Here is a 21,371-nt window from a genome sequence, read left to right as displayed (position 1 = left end):
TCTCCAGCGGGAGACAAGCGGGTGACGCTGCAGACGAGAGCGTCCGATGATTAATTGAAGTTCTTAGGCAAACGGGAGCGCGGCGGCTCCGGTCGGCGATGGCGGTCGTCGACAGTGGCGGACAACAGTCCGGGCGCTTCTCCTTGGAGTTCCGCAGCAGTCCCCGTATCGGGTCGGCAGCCTGTCGAAGGTCTGTCTACCAGGGAGCATTGGCAAAGATCAGCTGTGCACGATGGTCCCTCGTAGCTCGGGAAGAGGGCGCCTTACCAGGTCCTCTCCGGGTCCTCTCTGGGTCAGTCCTTGGAGGCACAGCAGCTTACATAGCAACAGCAATTCTTCTCGTCCAGCAGGGCTTCAAGGTCAAGCTTCAGTTACTCCAGTTACTCGTCGTAGTGGACTTCAGCTTCTGAACACGATTCCTAGCAGTGAGAGGTCCCCAGATATACTGTTGATCTCCCATTAATTCAGCTGGGTCACACTCAAGCATCCAATCACGACTAAGGGCATTCATGCAGGCAGGCAGCCAATCAGACACACAAGGTATTCAGGCCATTCACTTCTCTCCAGACACTCACAACAAGTTATGTGTATTAGGACAAGTACCGAGCCATTCAACACTCCAAGCTGCATTCATACCGGTTTCGGGCACGGCTGTCTCAGTCATTGTGTCAACCACCAGATACTAGACATCCACAACACAGAATGCATATTCGTCACACACTCTATTCACCCAGGTCCCACCCACAGGAGGTACCCACAACATACATCACCGAGAAGGCTCCAGCTAGTCTGGCCGGGCCTTCACAACAACACCATATATGGCATTTCCACCCAACAGCCAGTCAGGGGGAAGGGACAGAGTCAGGGCTTCCCAGGACTTTGGGAAAACAAGGTAATGGGTAATAGAAAGCAAGAGGCCACAGGGGCCATCTTGTTTTCCATCAGGAATCAACTGATCCCAATGGCAGGGCCAGGGTATCCCAAAATGGAGGATACTCCGTGCACCTGTCAACTTCAGCATGGAGCTGCCACCAGCCCATACCCAGCTCTGTGGGCCACCCACAGGTGCCCAAAAACATATACTAGGGGCACAGGGTTTTACCCCCACCCATGGGTGCCATAAGGGTATCCCACGGGTCCATTCACCAAACCAAAAGAGAGAGAGCTGCACCGCCAGGAGTCTCACATAAACTCCTGCGTGGAAAACACGACAGAACACACGATAAAAAGCAGTAAAGGACAAGGATACGGAGGCCCTGTCCCTCCGATGCATTTCCAGCATCACAGTCGCCCCCCCCAGACTGAGGTGGAGGGTGCCTAATCTCCCAAGGGATAGACACCCTCATCCAGACGGTCAACATACCTTCTGGAAAGGCCATCTGCATTATCGTGACTCTTCCCTGGTCTGTGCTCTATGGTGAAGTCTAGCCCTTGTGGACTAATGGACCACCTGAGCAGTTTCGGGTTCTCACCCTTCATCTGCAAAAGCCACTTCAGGGGCTTATGATCTGTTTGGACCTTGAAGGTAGACCCCGTAAGGTAGGGCCTAAAACGCCTAAGGCTCCAAACTTTACTAAAACATTCCTTTTCAACAGTAGCCCACCTAAGTTCTCTACACTTGAGTTGTCTACTGATGAGTATGATAGGATGTTCTCTCCCTTTGTCATCTAACTGGGACAAGACAGCTCCAATTCCAGTGTCGCAGGCATCCGTCTGGACGATAAAGGGTCGGCTGTAGTCAGGCGCACACAACACGGGTGCCCTACACAGTTTTTCTTTCAAGCCATCAAAGGCCCTCTGACAGTCTTCAGTCCAATTAACCTTCTTAGGTTGTTTGGGTGAAGTCAGAGCTGTCAGTGGTGCAGCTATGGTTCCATAGTCCGCCATGAAATTGCGATAATACCCGGTGAGGCCCAAAAAGGTTCTCACCTGGGTTTGAGTAGTGGGAGTCTCCCAGTCATGTACATCCTGTACCTTACTGGGGAGAGATTGGATTTGACCCCCTCCTACCTCACGACCAAGATACGTGACTTTCCCCTGAGCTATCTGGCACTTGGTGGCCTTGATAGTGAGGTGAGCCCTTTTTAAGGCCTGCAACACTCTACTCAGATGTGTCAAGTGCTCTTCCCAAGTGGAACTGTAGACGGCAATGTCGTCTAAATAAGCCACACAAAAGGCTTCCAGCCCACTGAGAGCATGATTGACCAATCTCTGGAAGGTGGCAGGGGCATTCTTCAACCCAAAGGGCATGACCCTAAACTGGTAGAGTCCCTGTGGTGTTGAGAACGCCGTCTTTTCCTTGGCATGGTCCGTCAGAGCTATTTGCCAATAGCCTGAGGTGAGGTCAAAGGTGCTCACAAATTTGGCAGCACCTATGGTGTCCACGAGCTCATCAGCCCTGGGCAATGGGTGCGCGTCAGTTTTGGTGACGGCATTGACTCCTCGTTAGTCCACACAGAACCTCCAATCCTTGGTACCTGCCTGGGAACTTGCCTTGGGGACAAGGACCACGGGACTGGACCAGGGACTGGTTGAGGGTTCAATAACACCCAGATCCAACATCTTGGCGACCTCAGCCTGGATGTGGTTCTTAACCATATCTGACATTCGGTAGCTCCTGCTCTTGACAGGCACGCTGTCACCAGTGTCAATTTCGTGCTTACACCATGGTGTAAGGCCTGGCGTCAGCGAAAACTGAGAGGCATACTGCTGGAGCAAAGTCCTGCAGGCCCTCTGCTGCTCGGTTGTCAAATCTGGAGAGAGCTGCACTCCCTCCACTAAGCCATCCTGAGGGTTGCTATGTAGCAAATCAGGAAGGGGCTCACTCTCATCCTCTTCTTGCTCTGAAGCCAGCAAGAGACATGCGACTTTGGCTCGACTGTGGAAAGGCTTAAGCCTATTGACATGGAATACCTGAGGGGCTACCCCTGGGATTCCCATGTCAACCAGATAGTTGACTTCGCCCTTCTTGGAGATTATCCGGAAGGGTCCAGTCCATTTATCTGCCAATGCTCGAGGCTTGGTAGGCTCCATCACAAGGACCTCCTGTCCCGGAGTCCAATCCACTTGCGATGCTTTAAGGTCATGCCAGTATTTGTTCAATTCCTGGCTGGCCTTGAGATTCGCTGTTGCTTGACCCATCATTTGTGTCATCCTCCGTCTGAGGCCTAACACATAGTCCCCCACTTCCTTGGCGGGACCTGGAGGGGTGACTTCCAAACCTTCTCTGATCAAGGCAAGGGGCCCCCTCACGGGATGTCCAATGAGTAACTCAAAGGGGCTGAAACCAACACCCTCTTGAGGTAGCTCTCTGTAAGCAAACAGCAGGCATGGCAGGAGGAGATCCCATTTCCTCCTTAGGGGCTCTTCCAAAGCACCTAGAATGCCCTTGAGAGTTTTATTAAATCTCTCAACCAGACCATTGGTTTGGGGTGGTAAGAGGTGGAGAACTTGTAGGTTACCCCGCATTCTTTCCACATGGTTTTCATGTAACTAGACATGAAGTTGGATCCTCTGTCAGAGACAACCTCCTTGGGGAATCCAACATGGGTGAAAATGTCCAGGAGAGCCCTGGCAACCACCTTGGCAGTAACAGTCTGAAGGGGTATAGCCTCAGGGTACCTGGTGGCATGATCTACCAAAACCAGGATGAACCGATGTCCACCTGACGTGGGAGGGTCAAGGGGACCGACAATGTCGATGCCCACCCTCTGAAACGGTGTGCCAACCACTGGCAATGGCTGCAGTGGGGCAATGACACTGCCTCCAGTCTTGCCAGACAACTGACAAGTTGGGCAGGTCCTGCAGTGGGACTCCACTTCTACTCCCATCCGAGGCCAGTAGAAATGGGCAGAGAGCCTCTGCTTAGTCTTCTTGGTACCAAGATGACCAGCCAAGGGCACCTCATGCGCCAACTGCAGTAGGAAGGGCCTGTAAACCTGGGGTACCACACAACCTCTTGAGGGCACCAGGTTCAGGCTTAGTGGGCTCACTAACAAGGAGTTCACCCTCCCAATAAATCCGGAATGTCCTAGGCACTTCTCCTTGTGCCTGGGACAGGGCCTGTTTCCTCAGACCCTCGAGAGAGAGTGCACTCTCTCTGTCCTTTACAGAAGTCTGCCCGGGAGGGTCCCTCTTCAGCTAACAAGCATTGAAGATCGGGATGATCCTCCGGGTTGAGAACCTCTCCCACAGGAGAGTCTTCTGGCTCTTCTCCCACAGAAGTTGAGACGGGGTTTACCACTGGACCCAGCCCGTCCGGAGCATGGATCCCAATGGGTGCTGTAGGAACAGCAGGAAGAGAAGGAGCTCCCTCCACAGAGGTTGCCTTCTTGCTCTTCCTTCGTCTTGCCTTAGGCCGCGCCTTCGGCTCGGGTACCTGACTCACAGCCAGACCCGGTGTCATCTGTGATCTAGTGACCGCAGCAGCAGTCATGGGAAGACCATCCGCAATCAATCCCAACTCTACTAGATCGTTACCTAACATAATGTTGGCGGGGACTTTGTCCAGAACCAGGACAGGAAGCTTTGCTGTCTTGTCTCCAATTACAAGTGTGACTCGGGCTACAGGCAATAATTTGGGAGGCCCACCAGCTAACCTGGTGGTTCTCAGAGGAGCATCTACATAGTCCTTTGGCTTGAGCAGGGTCCTGTCCACCACTGTCATGCTTGCCCCAGTGTCTCGCAAACCAGTGGAAGGCTGGCCATTCAGGAGGACACTTCTCAAAAATCTACGGGTGTTCTGTGGGATAGTCACCAGTACTTCCGCGTACTGGTCCCAGGCCCCAAGGGACACCAAGGAAATCTCTACGGGGGCACGAAATGTGATCCCTGTAGAGGAGGGGAGGACAGTGGCCTCCACCTCAGACATGGGGTAAGGGTAGGTCAGGCTGACAGCCTGTACTCCGAGTGCCTTACCTTTACACTTGGAGTCACCCCTTTTGTGATCCAGAGCCCCACAGTCCCAACAAGTGCCGGGAGTGCGGGGTACGGTACTGGAACCACCGGGAGCCTGCTTTGCAGCAGGTGGACCACTACTCTTATTCCCACCCACAGATGACTTATCCCCACTAGGTTTTTGGGTCTTAGGAGAGGAGGGTTTAGGTTTATTTGACTGTGACTGCTTTTGGGACTCCTCAGCCTTCTGAGAGGCCCCCTTTTCTTTTTCCTTGTCCTTCCCACTGGAGTCCTTAGGGGACACCCGGTGGGAGACCCACTTGTCAGCCAACCTAGCCAGCTTAAAGGGATCCAAAATGTTCTGGTCAGCAACATACTGACGCAGCTCCGGTGAACAGCCTTCAGAAAAATGCTCAAAAAACAACAGGTGGGACAATTCAACAAATGTTTTCACCTTGTAACCATCAATCCACCCCATCATATTCATGTGCGCAGCACTCACCCAGTCAACCCAAGACACATTCTCTCTTTTCTTAAAATCCCTGAACCTTTTAAGGTATTGGGTAGGTGTCTTGACAAACTTGGCAATCAAAGCAGATTTCATACACTCATACTGACCCCTTTCTTCCACACTCAGCTTCAGAATACAGTCATATCCAGTTTGAGGCACTCTGCTTAGCAAACACTTAGCCCAATCTCTTTTGTCAACATCATGAATTGCACAAACCATTTCAAACGCTTCAATCCATTGGGGGATATCAGAACCCTCCACAAACACACCAACCAAATCCTTCATAAATTTAGTTGCTGGGGACCTGACACTCTCACTGGGTTTCGCTGAAGTCTCCACTCGAGCTTTCTCTAGCTGGATTCTTTGACATTCAGTGTCCTTGTCTTTGAGTTCAAGATCCCTATTCTTGAGTTCAACTTGTTGAGCCAGCTCCTCCTTCTTAAGCTCAGAATCTATTTCCAACTTGCGATATTCAAAGGCCAATTTCATCTTTCATAACTCAAGCTCCAAGGAATTGCTGGGGTTCAGAAAAGAGGCAGCAGGAATGGCGGCATTCCCAGAAACAGATTCAGTAGAAACCCCAGGGGCAGAGTCCTCATTGGTTGCATTCCCCCCTTCATCAAGAGTTTCACCATCGGTCTGGTAGTCCACCAGGGCAGCTATCAGCTCAGCCCTAGACATATCCACAAAGTCTAACTCCCTGGCTTCACAAGCACTCTGGAGAGCCTCTAAGCTCATCCGAGTCAATTTACCATTCGCAATAGACTCCATTGCTTGTAATGCAATTATTTTGTACACACCCAAACCTTAATCTAATAAAGTGCAGATATTTTGTAAGTGGCGCGGTTATACACTGATTCTTAAAACCATAAGCATCCCACCGCTGCCAACAGTGTAAAGACTGGTAGGGGGTGTCTGTACTTCCGCTCACTATATGGTAGAGGAGAGGCACAGAGGACCCCAGCCAAGATTCTCTATTATTGGTACGTGGTCGAGCAATCAAGGCCTAGCTTCTCAGGAGGTGATGCAGGCTGGTTCTTAAGTACAGTGTAGTCCCCGAACCCCCACAAAGGAATGTCCACACACTGTATTACTGAAAACACAGTCTTTATATAATTAATATTCAAAGGTATGTACACGATCACAATAACGCACTTTGTACTCGGAAGACAATAATGATAAATATATACAATTCTAAAGTGGTACCACCAATGTTATAGAATCTCATTAAAGTGCATCAACTGTACGGTTAAAATGTCACACAGATCAATAACGAGGAAACCAGCAATAGAGATAGGAAGGAACGCAAGATGGTTGAAACAGTAGGCAGAATGCTGACCCCTACCACTAGGCACAGTTCTGTGTGGGGATCCCCCCACCTGGGCAACCTGTAAATAAAGATATATAGCACAAGCCCAGTCCATATAATGTTCAATAGTCTTACTTCCTCCTATTAAGGTTTTACCCCCCCAATGTACCTGGTGGAGTAGAGTTCTCCGACGATGCGTCGACCGATCCTTCTTGAGTGACTCCCTTTAAGGCAGGAGCCACGGATCGTCGAGAGGTGTCAAGGAACTCGGCGTTTGGTGTCGGGGAATCGATGGCCCTTCTTGAGTGCCCTCCCTTTAAAGCAGGAGTCACGGGTCATCGAACGTCTGATGGTGAACAGGTTGAACTACGGCAGTGAAGTGGCAGCTTTGTTCCTAGCGGTGCTCGTCGATGACAGAGCGTTGGCGTCCTGCAAGGAAGAGGCGTGCGGGGCACCTCGGTGATGATAGTTCTGGACCGCAAAGAGATGATGAAGAACTGTGGCCCAGCAAGGGCGTCGAGTCGTCGGCGTCTCTGTGGTCTTTAGGTGGCGGGAACCCCACCGGTGGATGCTTCTCGGCGCGTCGATGGTCGGGCCTTCTCCAGCGGGAGACAAGCGGGTGACGATGCAGACGAGAGCGTCCAATGATCAATTGAAGTTCTTAGGCAAACGGGAGCACGGCGGCTCCGGTCGGCGACCGTTGACAGTGGCGGACAATAGTCCGGGCGCTTCTCCTTGGAGTTCCGCAGCAGTCCCCGTATCGGGTCGGCAGCCTGTCGAAGGTCTGTCTACCAGGGAGCGTTGGCAAAGATCAGCTGTGCACGATGGTCCCTCGTAGCTCGGGACGAGGGCGCCTTACCAGGTCCTCTCTGGGTCAGTCCTTGGAGGCACAGCAGCTTTCAGATTGTGAAGGAGAGCAACAGCAATTCTTCTCGTCCAGCAGGGCTTCAAGGTCAAGCTTCAGTTACTCCAGTTACTCGTCGTAGTGGACTTCAGCTTCTGAACACGATTCCTAGCAGTGAGTGGTCCCCAGATATACTGTTGATCTCCCATTCATTCCTCTGGGTCACACTCAAGCATCCAATCATGTCTAAGGGTATTCATGCAGGCAGGCAGCCAATTAGGCACACGAGGTATTCAGGCCATTCACTTCTCTCCAGACACTCACAAGTTATGTGTATTGGGACAAGTACCGAGCCATTCAACACTCCAAGCTGCATTCATACCGGTTTCGGGCAGGTCTGTCTCAGTCATTGTGTCAACCACCAGATACTAGACATCCACAACACATAATGCATATTTGTCACACACTCTATTCACCCAGGTCCCACCCACAGGAGGTACCCACAACATACATCACCGGGAAGGCTCCAGCTAGTCTGGCCGGGCCTTCACAACAACACCATATATGGCATTTCCACCCAACAGCCAGTCAGGGGGAAGGGACAGAGTCAGGGCTTCCCAGGACTTTGGGAAAAAAAGGTAATGGGTATTAGAAAGCAAGAGGCCACAGGGGCCATCTTGTTTTCCATCAGGAATCAACTGATCCCAATGGCAGGGCCGGAGTATCCCAAAATGGAGGATGCTCCGCGCACCTGTCAACTTCAGCAAGGAGCTGCCACCAGCCCATACCCTGCTCTGTGGGCCACCCACAGGTGCCCAAAAACATACACTAGGGGCACAGGGTTGTACCCCCACCCATGGGTGCCATAAGGGTATCCCACAGGTCCGTTCACCAAACCAAAAGAGAGAGAGCTGCACCGCCAGGAGTCTCACATAAACTCCTGCGTGGAAAAACACGACAGAACACACGATAAAAAGCAGTAAAGGACAAGGATACAGAGGCCCTGTCCCTCCGATGCATTTCCAGCATCACAAGATGGCATAATCTGCCATGCGGGTGCCACAACCACGGCAGGTCACTATACTGCATACATTAAAAAGAAATTTGGGTGGTTTGAATGCAATGGGCCTCATTACACAGTAGGGGGAATTACACAATGGGCCTTACTACGAGGTCCCTTTGCGGGTTGGGGAATTTAACGCCTGCTTTTTGCAGGCGTTAAAAATCCAACCCGCAAAGGGACCTTGGTGCTAATTACGGTACCGCAATTTGCGGTACCGTAATTAGCGCCTTCCCCATTCCCATTTTGCCCTATGGGGCAAAAATGGGAATGGGGAAGGGCAATGGAGGAAGGAGGAATTACCGCCTTTCCAACCTTGGAATAGGGCGGTAATTCCCCTTTCCTCTTAGGCGGTACCGAAAAATTACTGGCATGAACCATGGCGCTAATAGCGCCATTGTTTACCGCCTACCGTGTAATGAAGCCCAATGATACTTCCATTACTCTGAAGCAGAGATTATCAGCAAATCTTGCAAATGCCTACTTAATATTCTTGAAACCAAAATGTACTCACTGATCTACAAAAGTATCATAGCCTACTGCCCAATGCCCACCAACAGATATGTAACTGCAAACGAAAAATAACCTTCTGCCCTGGGAAACTGGAACAAGTTAGCATACATCAACTGGCCCATGAGGACATGAGTTGCGCTGCTATACCTTTTTTCCCCCAATGACCCAATGATTATAGTCAGAGAAACAACAATTGTGGAAAGGACACACTAATATTGCTTCACCCATAAAAAGAAAAGTACTGAGTATGAGGGTGTACAAACTGTCCTCAATGACCTGGGAAACAACCAACTGTTAGAATAAAGCAACAGCTGTCTAACAATGCACATGCCACATGCCACTGCAATAAATATGCAACTGCATATAACTACACCCATAATACTGCAAAAACACTTCACAATAATGGAAAATGGAAATCCCCCAAAAAGAATGAAGGTGCTTGAAGACATACCCTGAAAAACTGTGAAACTGTATACAGGTAGAATACGCCAACTGGTATCTAACTGCAACCATAATAATGCAATATTACTTTCCATTACTACACAATTTAAAACCCACCTGCAAAAATGAAAGTTCTTTGGAGGAAACCCTTCAAGACTTCTTAAGTATAAACAACCAGAATACACCAACTTGTATCTTACTACACCCACTGTACTACAATGTTACTTGCAGGGGTCAAAATGCCAAAATCAACCTTCAGCATTCAAAGTGCTACAAACATACCCTTACCAACTTTCAAACTACCAACAGTTAGAATACGCCAACAGGTATCTAACTGCCACCACAATCCTGCAATATTCATTCGCAATAGTACAGATAACATCAACAGCAATCAAACAGCATAAACTGATATTGTTAAAAACAGGATACAGATAAACAGTTAGAATATGCCAACTGGTTTCTAACTGCAACTATAGTACCACCACTTCCAAAAAGCAAAACACATACACCATTTCAATTCCTCCTACTGCAACTGTGCTCATAACAGGAAGACCACATAGATGTGCACCTTAAACATTCCTGTAAGGACTGCACACGTCAATGAAACAGAGTGTGCCACATAACATAAAATGAATGTAGACTTTTTTTTTTAGTCATGCATGGATTATTTTTCCCACAGACCCAATGATGATGCAAACAAACACAGGAACTGAGCACGTTGCACAGCACACTTGTTTGAAGCATAATACTTGTAATGTACCAATTATGAGGGTCCACAAAGTACATACATGTCTGAAATTGAATACAATACGATATTATGAAGTACCTTCCCTAACAAGTTATGTTTTTTTATCACAGTCAATGAAGCAAAGGTTTCTCCTGCATTTCCACATGCAACAAAGACAATGGGCCTCATTACGAGAATCTCGCTAAAAACGAGCCCATTACCGGCATGGAGGAAGTAGCGGGTACGTGCTCATTTGTCGCCGCTAATAGCGGCTGATTACAAGTGTGCGAGCACGCGCGAACCCCCATGCCGGTAATGGCCATACCACCATGCCGCTAAAGGCCCTCCAACCCCCCGACAGCGGCATCACGGGACCCACAGATACCACCTCCGCCTAGGAGGCACCCCTTAATACCGATCTGCTAATAACACCAATACCATGCTCGTAATACAGGACCCGGAAGTAACGTCATTGCGTCGGAACAGAAATGCGCCGGCGGCCATCTTTAAAAACACAATCCATTACAATACTCCAAATCCACCAGTGCTGTATAGAAGAGACCAGGGCCATTGAATAGAACATGTCTAAGGCTACCCGAAAAATCAACCCCCGCCTGCGCAAGAAGCGTTTTTCAGATGAGGATTTGAACATGTTGGCAGATACCCTTGCTGCCCATGACGATGAGGTCTTCACCCATAACCTCAAAAGGGAGGTGCAGCAGAGGAAGAAGGAGATATGGGAGGAGGTAGCATGCAAGGTGTCTGCAGTTGGCACCACCCCACGCACACAGTCAAAGACTGCAAGAAAAGTGGGACAAACTCTGCCTCAGGGTCCGCAACATCCTGGCCAGCAATTGTCAGGAGGCCATGGTCACAGGTGGGGGTGCCCACTCCCCGGTCAAACTCATGCGTTGGGAGGAGACATGCAGCACAACCATCCAGATGCAGTCGATCGAGGGCTTCGGGGAGATGGAGACGGGTGCCGCAACATCTGGAGATATGATATGATATGATATGATATGGTATTTGTAACGCGCCTATACACAGGTGTTTCAAGATGGAGATGGAGGTGAGTGACCCTGCAAACCCCAGTAGGGCAAACCATGACGTAGCACAAGTGATGTGGAATAGAGCGTAGGCAAGGCAATGCATGGCCCATCACACACACATTAACATATCCATGTCCAGATAGAGGCCCAAACCCTGCCACACTGAAATGCATGCTGAGTGCCAATCCCATTACCAACATACAGCCAATACACAGGGACCATTCCCATGTCCTACATCACACAAACCCCAATACAACGGCATACCACCTGGCATGCATCATTGCCGAATTGAGACGTCACGGCTAATGCCAAAATGCCCCCCCCCTTCAAACTACCCTGTGTGACACACCTGTAAGATATCAATGCATGAGAAATGAAAAACTCCACAGCACCATCTCATGCATCTTGCATGTAACACCATCACTGATGCCCTGCATCTTTTCTTCCCCCAGGCACCGATGGAAAATATGGCAGTCAAGACCCAGCCACAAGGCCATCCACGTCCCAGGCCAACCACCTGGCACTGGCAAAACCACCTCCGGGGCAGCATTGCGGCCCACAGTACAACCCAGGGCGAGTGCACAGGCCATGCCGGCACATGAGGGCCCCAGAGCAGCGGATGAGACTACAACCACAGAGTTGCCAGCAACAGTGGAAGGGGAGGCCAGTGGCACCCATTCTGCTGCAACAAGTTCAGTGGGCGAGGCAGCGGCCACAGCCCCACTCAGTGACGTTGACATAGGAGCAGAGGAGTGCGTGGACCAAGAAGGTGCAATCCATGTGGCATGTCCACACACCTCAAGCCCCCCGTTTACCCCCTAACACGCCACTCAGGCCTCACTCTCCAGCCCCAGGCTAGATTCTGCAGTTCTGCTGCACAGCCCCGAACTCAGTACCACCCCAGAGGCCAGCCCTGCAATGGCACGCCCTGTCGCAACACCATCAACCTCTGCTACTCCCACTGACTTGGAGGCACGGCTGTCAAGGGTGGAGGCAAGGCAGGACACCATGATTGACATTGTGCGCCAATATGTGGCTGACGGGGAGGAGACAAGGCGGGAGATCAGTCAGGCCATAGCGGGGAACACTGCCGCAATCAATGCATGTGCTGTAATGATCCGTGACAGTTTGGGGGCAGTCACGCAGGTCCTGACCGGCATACTGCAACACATGCAGCAACAACAACTTGCGCCAGCCATGCCAATCCCTACGGCATCTACCCCATCCTCCACACCCGTATCCTCCGCACCCTCCAGCCTTGTGCGACTGACAAGGCGGAGTGCGAGGCAGTCCGAAATGCTGCCCCCGGACACAAAGAAAGCACGCAAATAGTGTGGGACAACAATGGGAGTAGGGGGAGGTGGTGTTGGTGGTGTATAGGGGATTAAGGGGGTGTTCATTGGGGGTATAGGGAGTTCATTGGGGTATGGGGAGTTAATTGGGGGAATCGGGAGTTCATTGGGGGTATGGGGAGTTCATTGGGGGTATGGGGAGTTTGGGTGTGTTGGGGGAGGGGAAGGGGTGAGGGTGTGTGAGTGGTGGAGGGGTGAGGCACTTTTCTGTAGTTTTCTTTAATACACCCGTTGTGTAAAAAATAATTTAATGACTGGACATTGTTCATTTCGTGTGCATTCATTTTATTCATGACAGTGCACAGTGCCCAACTCCCCACATACCCTGTGTGCATGTTCACATGGACCCAGTGCTCAGTGTAGCACTGACACATATCCATCAACGTCTTTGTGGTTCAGAAGAATTTGTCAATCAGTGATTGGTGTACAGCACGGCCATCTTGTGCATCACGTAGTGGCAGGGGTGCTGCTTCTCCTCCATCATCATCCTCATCATCCTCACCCAGTGCATGCATGTCAATGTCAGGTGGCAGTGGTACATTTCTCCGGATGCACATGTTGAGCAGCATGACACATGCCATGGTGATCTTTGCCACCTTCTCAGGCCCATAAAGGAGTGCTCCACCAGACCTGCTTAGACAGCGGAACCACGCCTTCAACAGGCCAAAGGTCTGCTCAATCACAACATGGGTACGGGTATGAACCCGATTGTACTCCTTTTCCTGCCTGTTCCGCGGGTTCCGCACATGGGTAAGTAGCCACGGCTTCAAGGGATAGCCTCCATCACCTGCATGGGAGTACAAAGAAGTCTGTGTGAGTCATTCTGAGCTGCCACCTTCAGGATTCACAGCCATGGCCGCAGCTATTTGGTGTTGACATGCACATGTCCCTGTACGTATGCACAAAGATTATTTGGATGCATTGTGTACTGCAATATGGTCTGCTAGTCTAGATGGCATTGTACAGATGATGCAGGGTGTTCACTTGCATGCTGATGCGGATGTACTGTGGATGTGGAACGATGTCTTGCCTCCCATAATTGCAGTGTATGCTACTCTGTGCCTAATCACACTAGCGACATTGGCACAGTTTTAATCATGTTTAGTAATGCATCGCTTGCCATACCCATGGTGGCCTGGTTGTGCGTCTTGCATGTTGTCATTGATGTACAGCATTGGTCTAATGTGTGGCAGCGATGTGTCATGTTTGGGTTGGGAGGTTCAGGTCAGAAGTGTTAAGCTCATGAGTGCATTGTCCACTCACCACCCATTCCTACCCAGGTAGAGTATGCATCCCCCCCACATTCCCATCCAGGTGGAGTATCCATACCCCCCACTTCCCCACCCAGGTGGAGTATGCATCCCCCCACATTCCCACCCAGGTGGAGTATGCATCACCCCCCACATTCCCACCCAGGTGGAGTATGCATCCCCCCACATTCCCACCCAGGTGGAGTATGCATCCCCCACATCACAACCCCGATGCACTGCCATGGGCCAGTCAGGCAACTCACCAAGCAGCTAGGCACGTCGTCCAGCGTGTCACTCCATGTGGTGGGGGAGCGTGGAGTTACGCAGCACCATGGCATCATGTGTCGATCCGGGATATCGGGCACAACAATGTGTGATGATCTTGCTGGAGACACATACCATCTGCACATTGATGGAGTGGTATTGCTTACGATTGCGGTACACCGCCTCTATGGCATGAGTGACTACCAATTCGACATGAGTGCAGTCAAGGGCACCGACGCAATTGGGCATGCCTGCCAGTGCATGGAAGCCTACTTTAGTGTCGGCAAGCTCCTGGACAGTCCGTGGTAGCGATATGAGGGTGCTAGCGTGCTTCAAGAGGGCTTCCAACACTTGGGTCAGCATGCGTGAAAAGAGTGGTTGTGATATACCATGCAGCTGGCCCACTGTGTGCTGGTAGGTGCCTGTGGGCAGGAAGTGGAGCACAGACACCACCTTTAGTAGCGGGGGGGATGGCAGTGCGTATTTCAATGAGGCTGACGATGTCGTCATGTATCATGTCCACAATGGTGGTGATGGTGTCCCGGTCCAACCGGTACAGGGTGTGGATCTGCTCAGGGGTTAGATTGAATAGACTGGGTCTGATGTGAGGGATTGGTGGCTGCCTACGAGGTACTACTGGCTGCACTAGTGGTAATTGCTGGGCCTGTCTCACCCTCCTTCTCCTCCTGCGTCTCCTCTGTGCTGCCTGTTGTTGTGGCTGTAGTTGTTGTAGTTGCTGTTGTTGCTGTAGTTGTAGCAGTACAGGCATGTCCTCCAGCCCCATGATTGCAACAGCTAGTGGTATCATTTTGGTGTGGGAAGGGGTGTGGTGTGTGGGTGTGCTCCTTATATACTGGGATAGGCTCCATTGACTCCACCTGTGGTGATTGTGTGCACCTGTGGCAGTTGCCTTCACTGCAGGTTGCTATTTACGGGTGGTCCGCGATGCCTATATGGCCGCCGTCGTTCAGGCCCTAATTACCGCCTTCGGGATGCCGGTAAGTGCATGCCCGCATAACTTGTGATGTCCTCCTATTACCGGCATCCCGTTATTTCCTCCGCGAAGGGGTGCTTGTATGCGCGCATGCCGGTATGAAGGGGCACGGTACAGGCAGTGGCGGTATTGGTGGGTTGTTGGGTCGTAATGGCCCGGACCCGTTAACGATGCCGTTAATACCATTCCGCCTTCCTATTTTCATTACCTCCATGCTCGTAATGAGGCCCAATATGAGCCCACAGTGCCACAATATTCAAATCTGCTATTCCTACTTCAATGGTATTCTATCACTGAGTTCTAAAAAGGTGTATAGTGCCTCAACAATATATATAGTGAGTATACAATTATTGGTGTCATGCTTTGTAATCAGCAAATTGCTTCTCTATACACATGTTTGCGCAATCGTTATGTCAGTGTCACATTCTTGAGTGCATGGCCGTATTATGCTGTGGTGGTTGTGGCCAGGCCCTAGACTCTTGGGTGTATGGCCTACCGCCTACAACCTCCAGCTATGCACCCAAGAGTCTAGGGCCTGGCCACAACCACTGCAGCATAATATGGCCATGCACCCAAAAATCTGCCCAGTGGCCACAACCCACACACATAAGGTAGCCACCTCAGGTCCTGTCCACTTCATTTCACATACTATTACACTACCTGCACCCACTGCACAGACTCTCATACACCCAAGAATCTTGGGGCAGTCCAATAAGCCAGCTGTCACACGCCCTGTGCACTCTACACATGCTATTACAGTACTTCAACCAGTGGGCAGACTCTTGGGTGCATGGCCTCCAGCCATGCATCCAAGAGTCCAGGAGCTTGCCTCAACCACCACAGCATAATACAGCCTATACAAACATCCTCATATCATCTACATCCCACTTCCCTACCCTAATCTGCCTGAGGCCATGTGCACTTCTCTACACATACTATTACAGTACTTCCACCAGTGCCATAATACAGCCATTCACCCACCAATCTGCACACTGGCCACAACCCACACACATAAGCCAGCCACCGGAGGCCCTGTCCACTTCTGTACACATACTATTGCACTACTTGCAACCAGTGGGCAGACTTTTGGGTGCATGGCCTTGTGCCATGCACCCAAGAGTTCAGGAGCTTCCCACAACCACCACAGCATAATACATCCTATACAAACATCCTCATATCATCTACATTCCTCTCACCTACCCTAATGAAGCCTGCCTGCAGTCACCAGATGAGCTGCTCGCCTGAGGACCTACCCGTTCACATACTATTACACTACTTGCACCCACTGCACAGACTCTCATACACTCAAGAATCTCGGGGCAGTCCATTAAGCTATCTGCCACACCCCCTATCCACTTCTGTACACATACTATTACACTACTTGCAGCCAGTGGGCAGACACTTGGGTGCATGGCCTTTGGCCATGCACCCAAGACTCTAGTAGCTGACCACAATTACCACAGCATAATACAGCCATGCACCCAACAATCTGCACACTGGCCGCAACCCACACACATAAACCAGCCGCATGAGGCCCTGTCCACTTCTGTACACATACTATTGCAGTACTTGCAACCAGTGGGCAGACTCTTGGGTGCAATCAGCCAGCTGCCTGAGTCCCTGTGCACTTCTCTACACATGCTATTACAGTACTTTAACCAGTGGGCAGACTCTTGGGTGCATGGATTCCGGCCATGCACCCAAGAGTTCAGGAGCTTGCCACAACCGCCACAGCATAATACAGCCTATCCAAACATCCTCATATCATCTACATTCCACTCCCCTACCCTAATGAAGCCTGCCTGCAGTCACCACATAAGCTGCTCACCTGAGGACCTACCCACGAACTGCTGCGGTGTCCGTGGACACCGCTGACACAACACAGTCTTCTTCTACCTAAACAAATACATCATATGAACCATCTTTCACTCCCCAACCCTTTCTTTTTTATTGTTTATGGTTAAAATAAACCTTTAAAAAAAAAAAACACTTATCTTATATGCATATTCTTTACAATCAACAAATATAAAACATTAAAAGTTTAGAACACATTTTCATAAAGTACATACATTAATATTCCATTCACAGTTGGGAAATACATTAGCAGTTTATCTCCATTAGCAAATAAATGCATCATTATTGATACCTTCCTGTATGCCCTACTTCGTTAGCTTAATCAGCAACTTATTACCAGGCTGCATCAATAGGTAAATTCATGGTTTCCAGAGTATAACGTTGCTTAATGTCAAATGGAACATGATAAAGCATACAAAGATTGGGACATCACAATTAAAAGTGGGATTAGTAGACACTTTCTAATCATACAAGATATACACTTCAATAAACAATTAATTGGTAGTCTCAATGGCCCCATAATATTCCATGTGCAACTTCACCACGGTTTATAAAGTACTTGCTAAATTCTCTTTGATAATTTTTAATAGCTGTACCAAGGCGAAGATTAGCGGATTGTGATTCCCTATCATCCTCCTGTCCCATAATTCCAAACAGCCTTCATAATCCCTGTTAATACATTTTAACAGTAAGTTTGTACTAGGAACTCTAAATTGGGGACATTTCAACACTAGATGCTTAAGTGTTTCTAGTGGTTCTATACAAGTAGGGAATCTACACTGCACATTTTCATTAGCGTGGTCCCAGTGCCTACATCGCTCCCACATATAAAATGGATTACATTCAAAAGGAATATAATACATCCTAGTGTACATAAAAGGAAAAATACTTATGTAAGTATAGCATGGCATTCTTTTATGAATGTATTTCACATATTCGGTGTACGTGCTATAATTTTTAAGCTGATTCAAAGTGCAATTCCAATCTCTCTCAAATACTTTTGTCTTCACTAGGGCTGGTCTTATACATAGGTCCCTCCTAGTTACTCCTCGACCCTTTCCAGCCCCTCTTCCCACAACCAAATGCCCCAAACATGTTTCCCAGCCCTGTTCGCCTCTGCGCTATCTGAAGATATCCGCGGATACAACATGGCCAGCGTTTCAGGGAAATGTGATGCACATCACGCTTCCGTCCAGCCAATCAGCGGGCGCGTTGGATGTCCGCAGACATGACGCGGTCCTCTGGACCAATCAGAGTCCTGTCCGCGGAGCCAAATGCTACCTACAGTTTGCCTGTTTTTAAAAAAACTACTGGACGGATCTTCACCAAATTTACAAAAGCACACTTTCCGGACAAAGCCACTGCTCCTGCCGCAAATTTGGTGAAAATCCATCCAGCGGTTTGGGCTGTAGGCGTTCCATTCAGACTATCGTAAAAAAAATGTTGGGACCCCCCCTATAACTTTGCCCCACCTTGGTGAAAACCTCACCAAACTTGCCAACAAAATAAAGAGTGGGCTTAATACTTTTTTTGCAAAGTTTGGTGAGGATTCGTCCAGGTGGAACGAAGTTATAAGCTGCCCAAAAAGTGTTCTTCCCATGGGTTTAGCAACTTAACAATAACTACACGGCCGCTACCGCAGGCCGTGTTATGTATATATATTACAGGGCCTGCAGTAGCGACCTTGTAGTTATGGTTAAGTTGCTCAGCCCATAGGAAGAGCAATTTGTTTCAGTTTATAATTTCGCCCTCACCAGACGAATCCGCATGAAAACTTGCAAAAAAACTATATGGCCCCGTCAGATCAATCCTGCGTAGTTCAGCAAGGTTTCGTCAAATGGGGGTCCCAACATGTGTGGTTTCTCCCATAGACGCGATGGAAAAAAAATGTGTTTACGTCTACAGCCCAAACTGCTGGACAGATTTTCACCAAATTTGTGGCACGAGCAGCGGCTTGGTCCCAAAAGCGTGCTTTCGTAAATTTGGTGTAAATCCGTCCAGTATTTCTTTTTAAAATTACCAAAAAGTAGGCAAATCGTGAGATCTGAGTTATGACTTCCCTCTTCGGTCCGGGCACAGGCCCCCGATTGGCCAAGGGGCAGGTGTGTTGTCCGCAGACATTGGACACAGTCGCTGATTGGATGGTGAAGAGCGTGAGGCGTGTCAGATTTTTGGAGATGCCCGCCATGTTGAATTTGCAGCACATCGCCGGTGTCCACGGCCATTGCGGTACAAACATATTAAGAAACACAACATTGCACTTGTCAAACTAATGAAACAATATCTGGGAGGTGAGGGGTGATGGGGATGGGATGGGATTTGGCCTTAAAAAGTAAAAAAACGGGCATGTTTTTACCCCAATGTCCACAAACATCTTGCGGTTAACATTTTGCTTGCAGGGGGGTAGGGTGAGTTTCATTAGTTCGCTGTGTATGATACATACTTGGTATGCAGTTAATTGTGCTGTGGTCAGTGGCTAGATTCTGGTGGGCATGTCCACAGGCCATACCCCCTAAAATATGTGCACTGGGCACAATGACTACAGTAGTAGTATGTGTATTGTAATTATAGGTAATGTAGTAGGAATAAGGCCAGAATGATCATAGTAGCAATATGTGTAAAGTAATTGTACGTAATGTAGTGGGATTATAAGGTGTTCGTAATATGAGGTATTATGAAAATGAAAGAAAGTGGAAAGCTCATATATCATGAGTCCTCCCGTCCCCTGCACACCTATTAGTACTGGCAAATATAACCAGTCAATATTAATTTGACATTTGAATACATTCAAGATTAGATTTTTTAATATATATCATTTCAAGAAAATAACTCATCAATGTGTTTCATGTTAAATGTATTAGTCTCATACATCTATTATTAGTGCAAGGAGATTAACAATTCAATCTTGTTAAATGCCTAATTTCAAAAGTAAAAATTCACCTGACTTTAAAGACACTCCTAAGTGCAGATAATGAATAAGCAATAAAGAATAAGTAAAAGCTCAACACGTTTCGAGAGACTATCAGGCCGATTCATGGAATTAATGTGCGCCGAAAATTCCGGCGCAGAGGTGCCAAAACGTGCGAATCGCAGTCCAAGTGCGAAAATCGCAGGGAAACCAGCGCACATCGATTCATGGAAGTCCGTGCGCGAGAAAAATATTGGATGTGCGCTGAAAAAGTGCGCGGCGCACGCCGGCGCACAGGTCATCCAACGGCGTGCGCCACGGCCACAGCGAAATCGCACATAGCGCGGCGCACATAACAAAAGTAGGCGGAACACGGGGCGTAACACTCGGAATGGGGAACAACGCGTGAAAATATGGGCATCACGGGGGAAGTACAGGAGGCAAGTGCGCAGAACGCCCACACGCTTGCCTACAACTCGTATTCATGGAATCGAATAGGGCAAACCAGCGCACGGGCAAAGACGCGCACAGGGCCAAACAAGTCCGCCACAAGAAAGCAGGCGGTAGCGTCCCTGCGCATGAAATAAATGTGCGCCAAAATGTGCGCTAACAAAAAGCACCTATATACAGCTATGATGAATGATCCATACTGTGGCCCTCTAGGACAAATGAGGTGCAAAGGGGTACCGACAAACACGGACACCCGCTGCGTGAAAAATAGCGTGTGCGTGTATTTCGGGGTGCGCGGGAAGTTCCACACGCGTTTGGCCTGGGTACGTGTATTTCGGGGTGCGCGGGAAGTTCCACACGCGATTGTCCTTGGTACGTGTATTTCGGGGTGCGCGTGAAGTTTCACACGTGATTTCAGCAGGGTACGTGTATTCCAAGGTGTGCGGGAAGTTTCACACGCAAATTTGCAGGGTACGTGTATTTCGGGGTGCGCGTGAAGTTCCACACGCGATTTCAGCAGGATACGTGTATCCGGGTGCGCGGGAAGTTCCACACGCGAATCCAGCAGCCTACATGTATTTCGGGGGTGCCGGGGAGTACTACCCGTGAATTGGCCGTGTGGGTCCTCCCAGGTGTTCCCTCTACACCCTCCACGGCCCCTGCAGGCGGCCCACACCACAGGGGACTACCCTGCACCCCTGCACATGTCCCGCAGACAGCACATCCATCATGGCCATGCCCCCCAGCAAACCCACATGTCACCTTGCACTACTGCCCACCAACGCATGTCTCCCAGCACCCCCACCCCCCAGCATCCAGGGGCACCCTTCACCAGGCCCCCACTCATGTCTCCCACCCCCCCGACCCCCCAGCATCCAGGGGCACCCTCCACCAGGCCCCCACTCATGTCTCCCAGCACCCCCACCCCACAGCACTGTGGGGCACCCTC

The sequence above is a fragment of the Ambystoma mexicanum genome, chromosome 4q (genome assembly GCF_040938575.1).
Source record: "Ambystoma mexicanum isolate Mex_15411 chromosome 4q, UKY_AmexF1_1, whole genome shotgun sequence".
NCBI classification, from domain to species: domain Eukaryota; kingdom Metazoa; phylum Chordata; class Amphibia; order Caudata; family Ambystomatidae; genus Ambystoma; species Ambystoma mexicanum.
The sequence above is the reverse complement of the archived record's forward strand: the minus strand, read 5'-3'. Positions refer to the sequence as shown.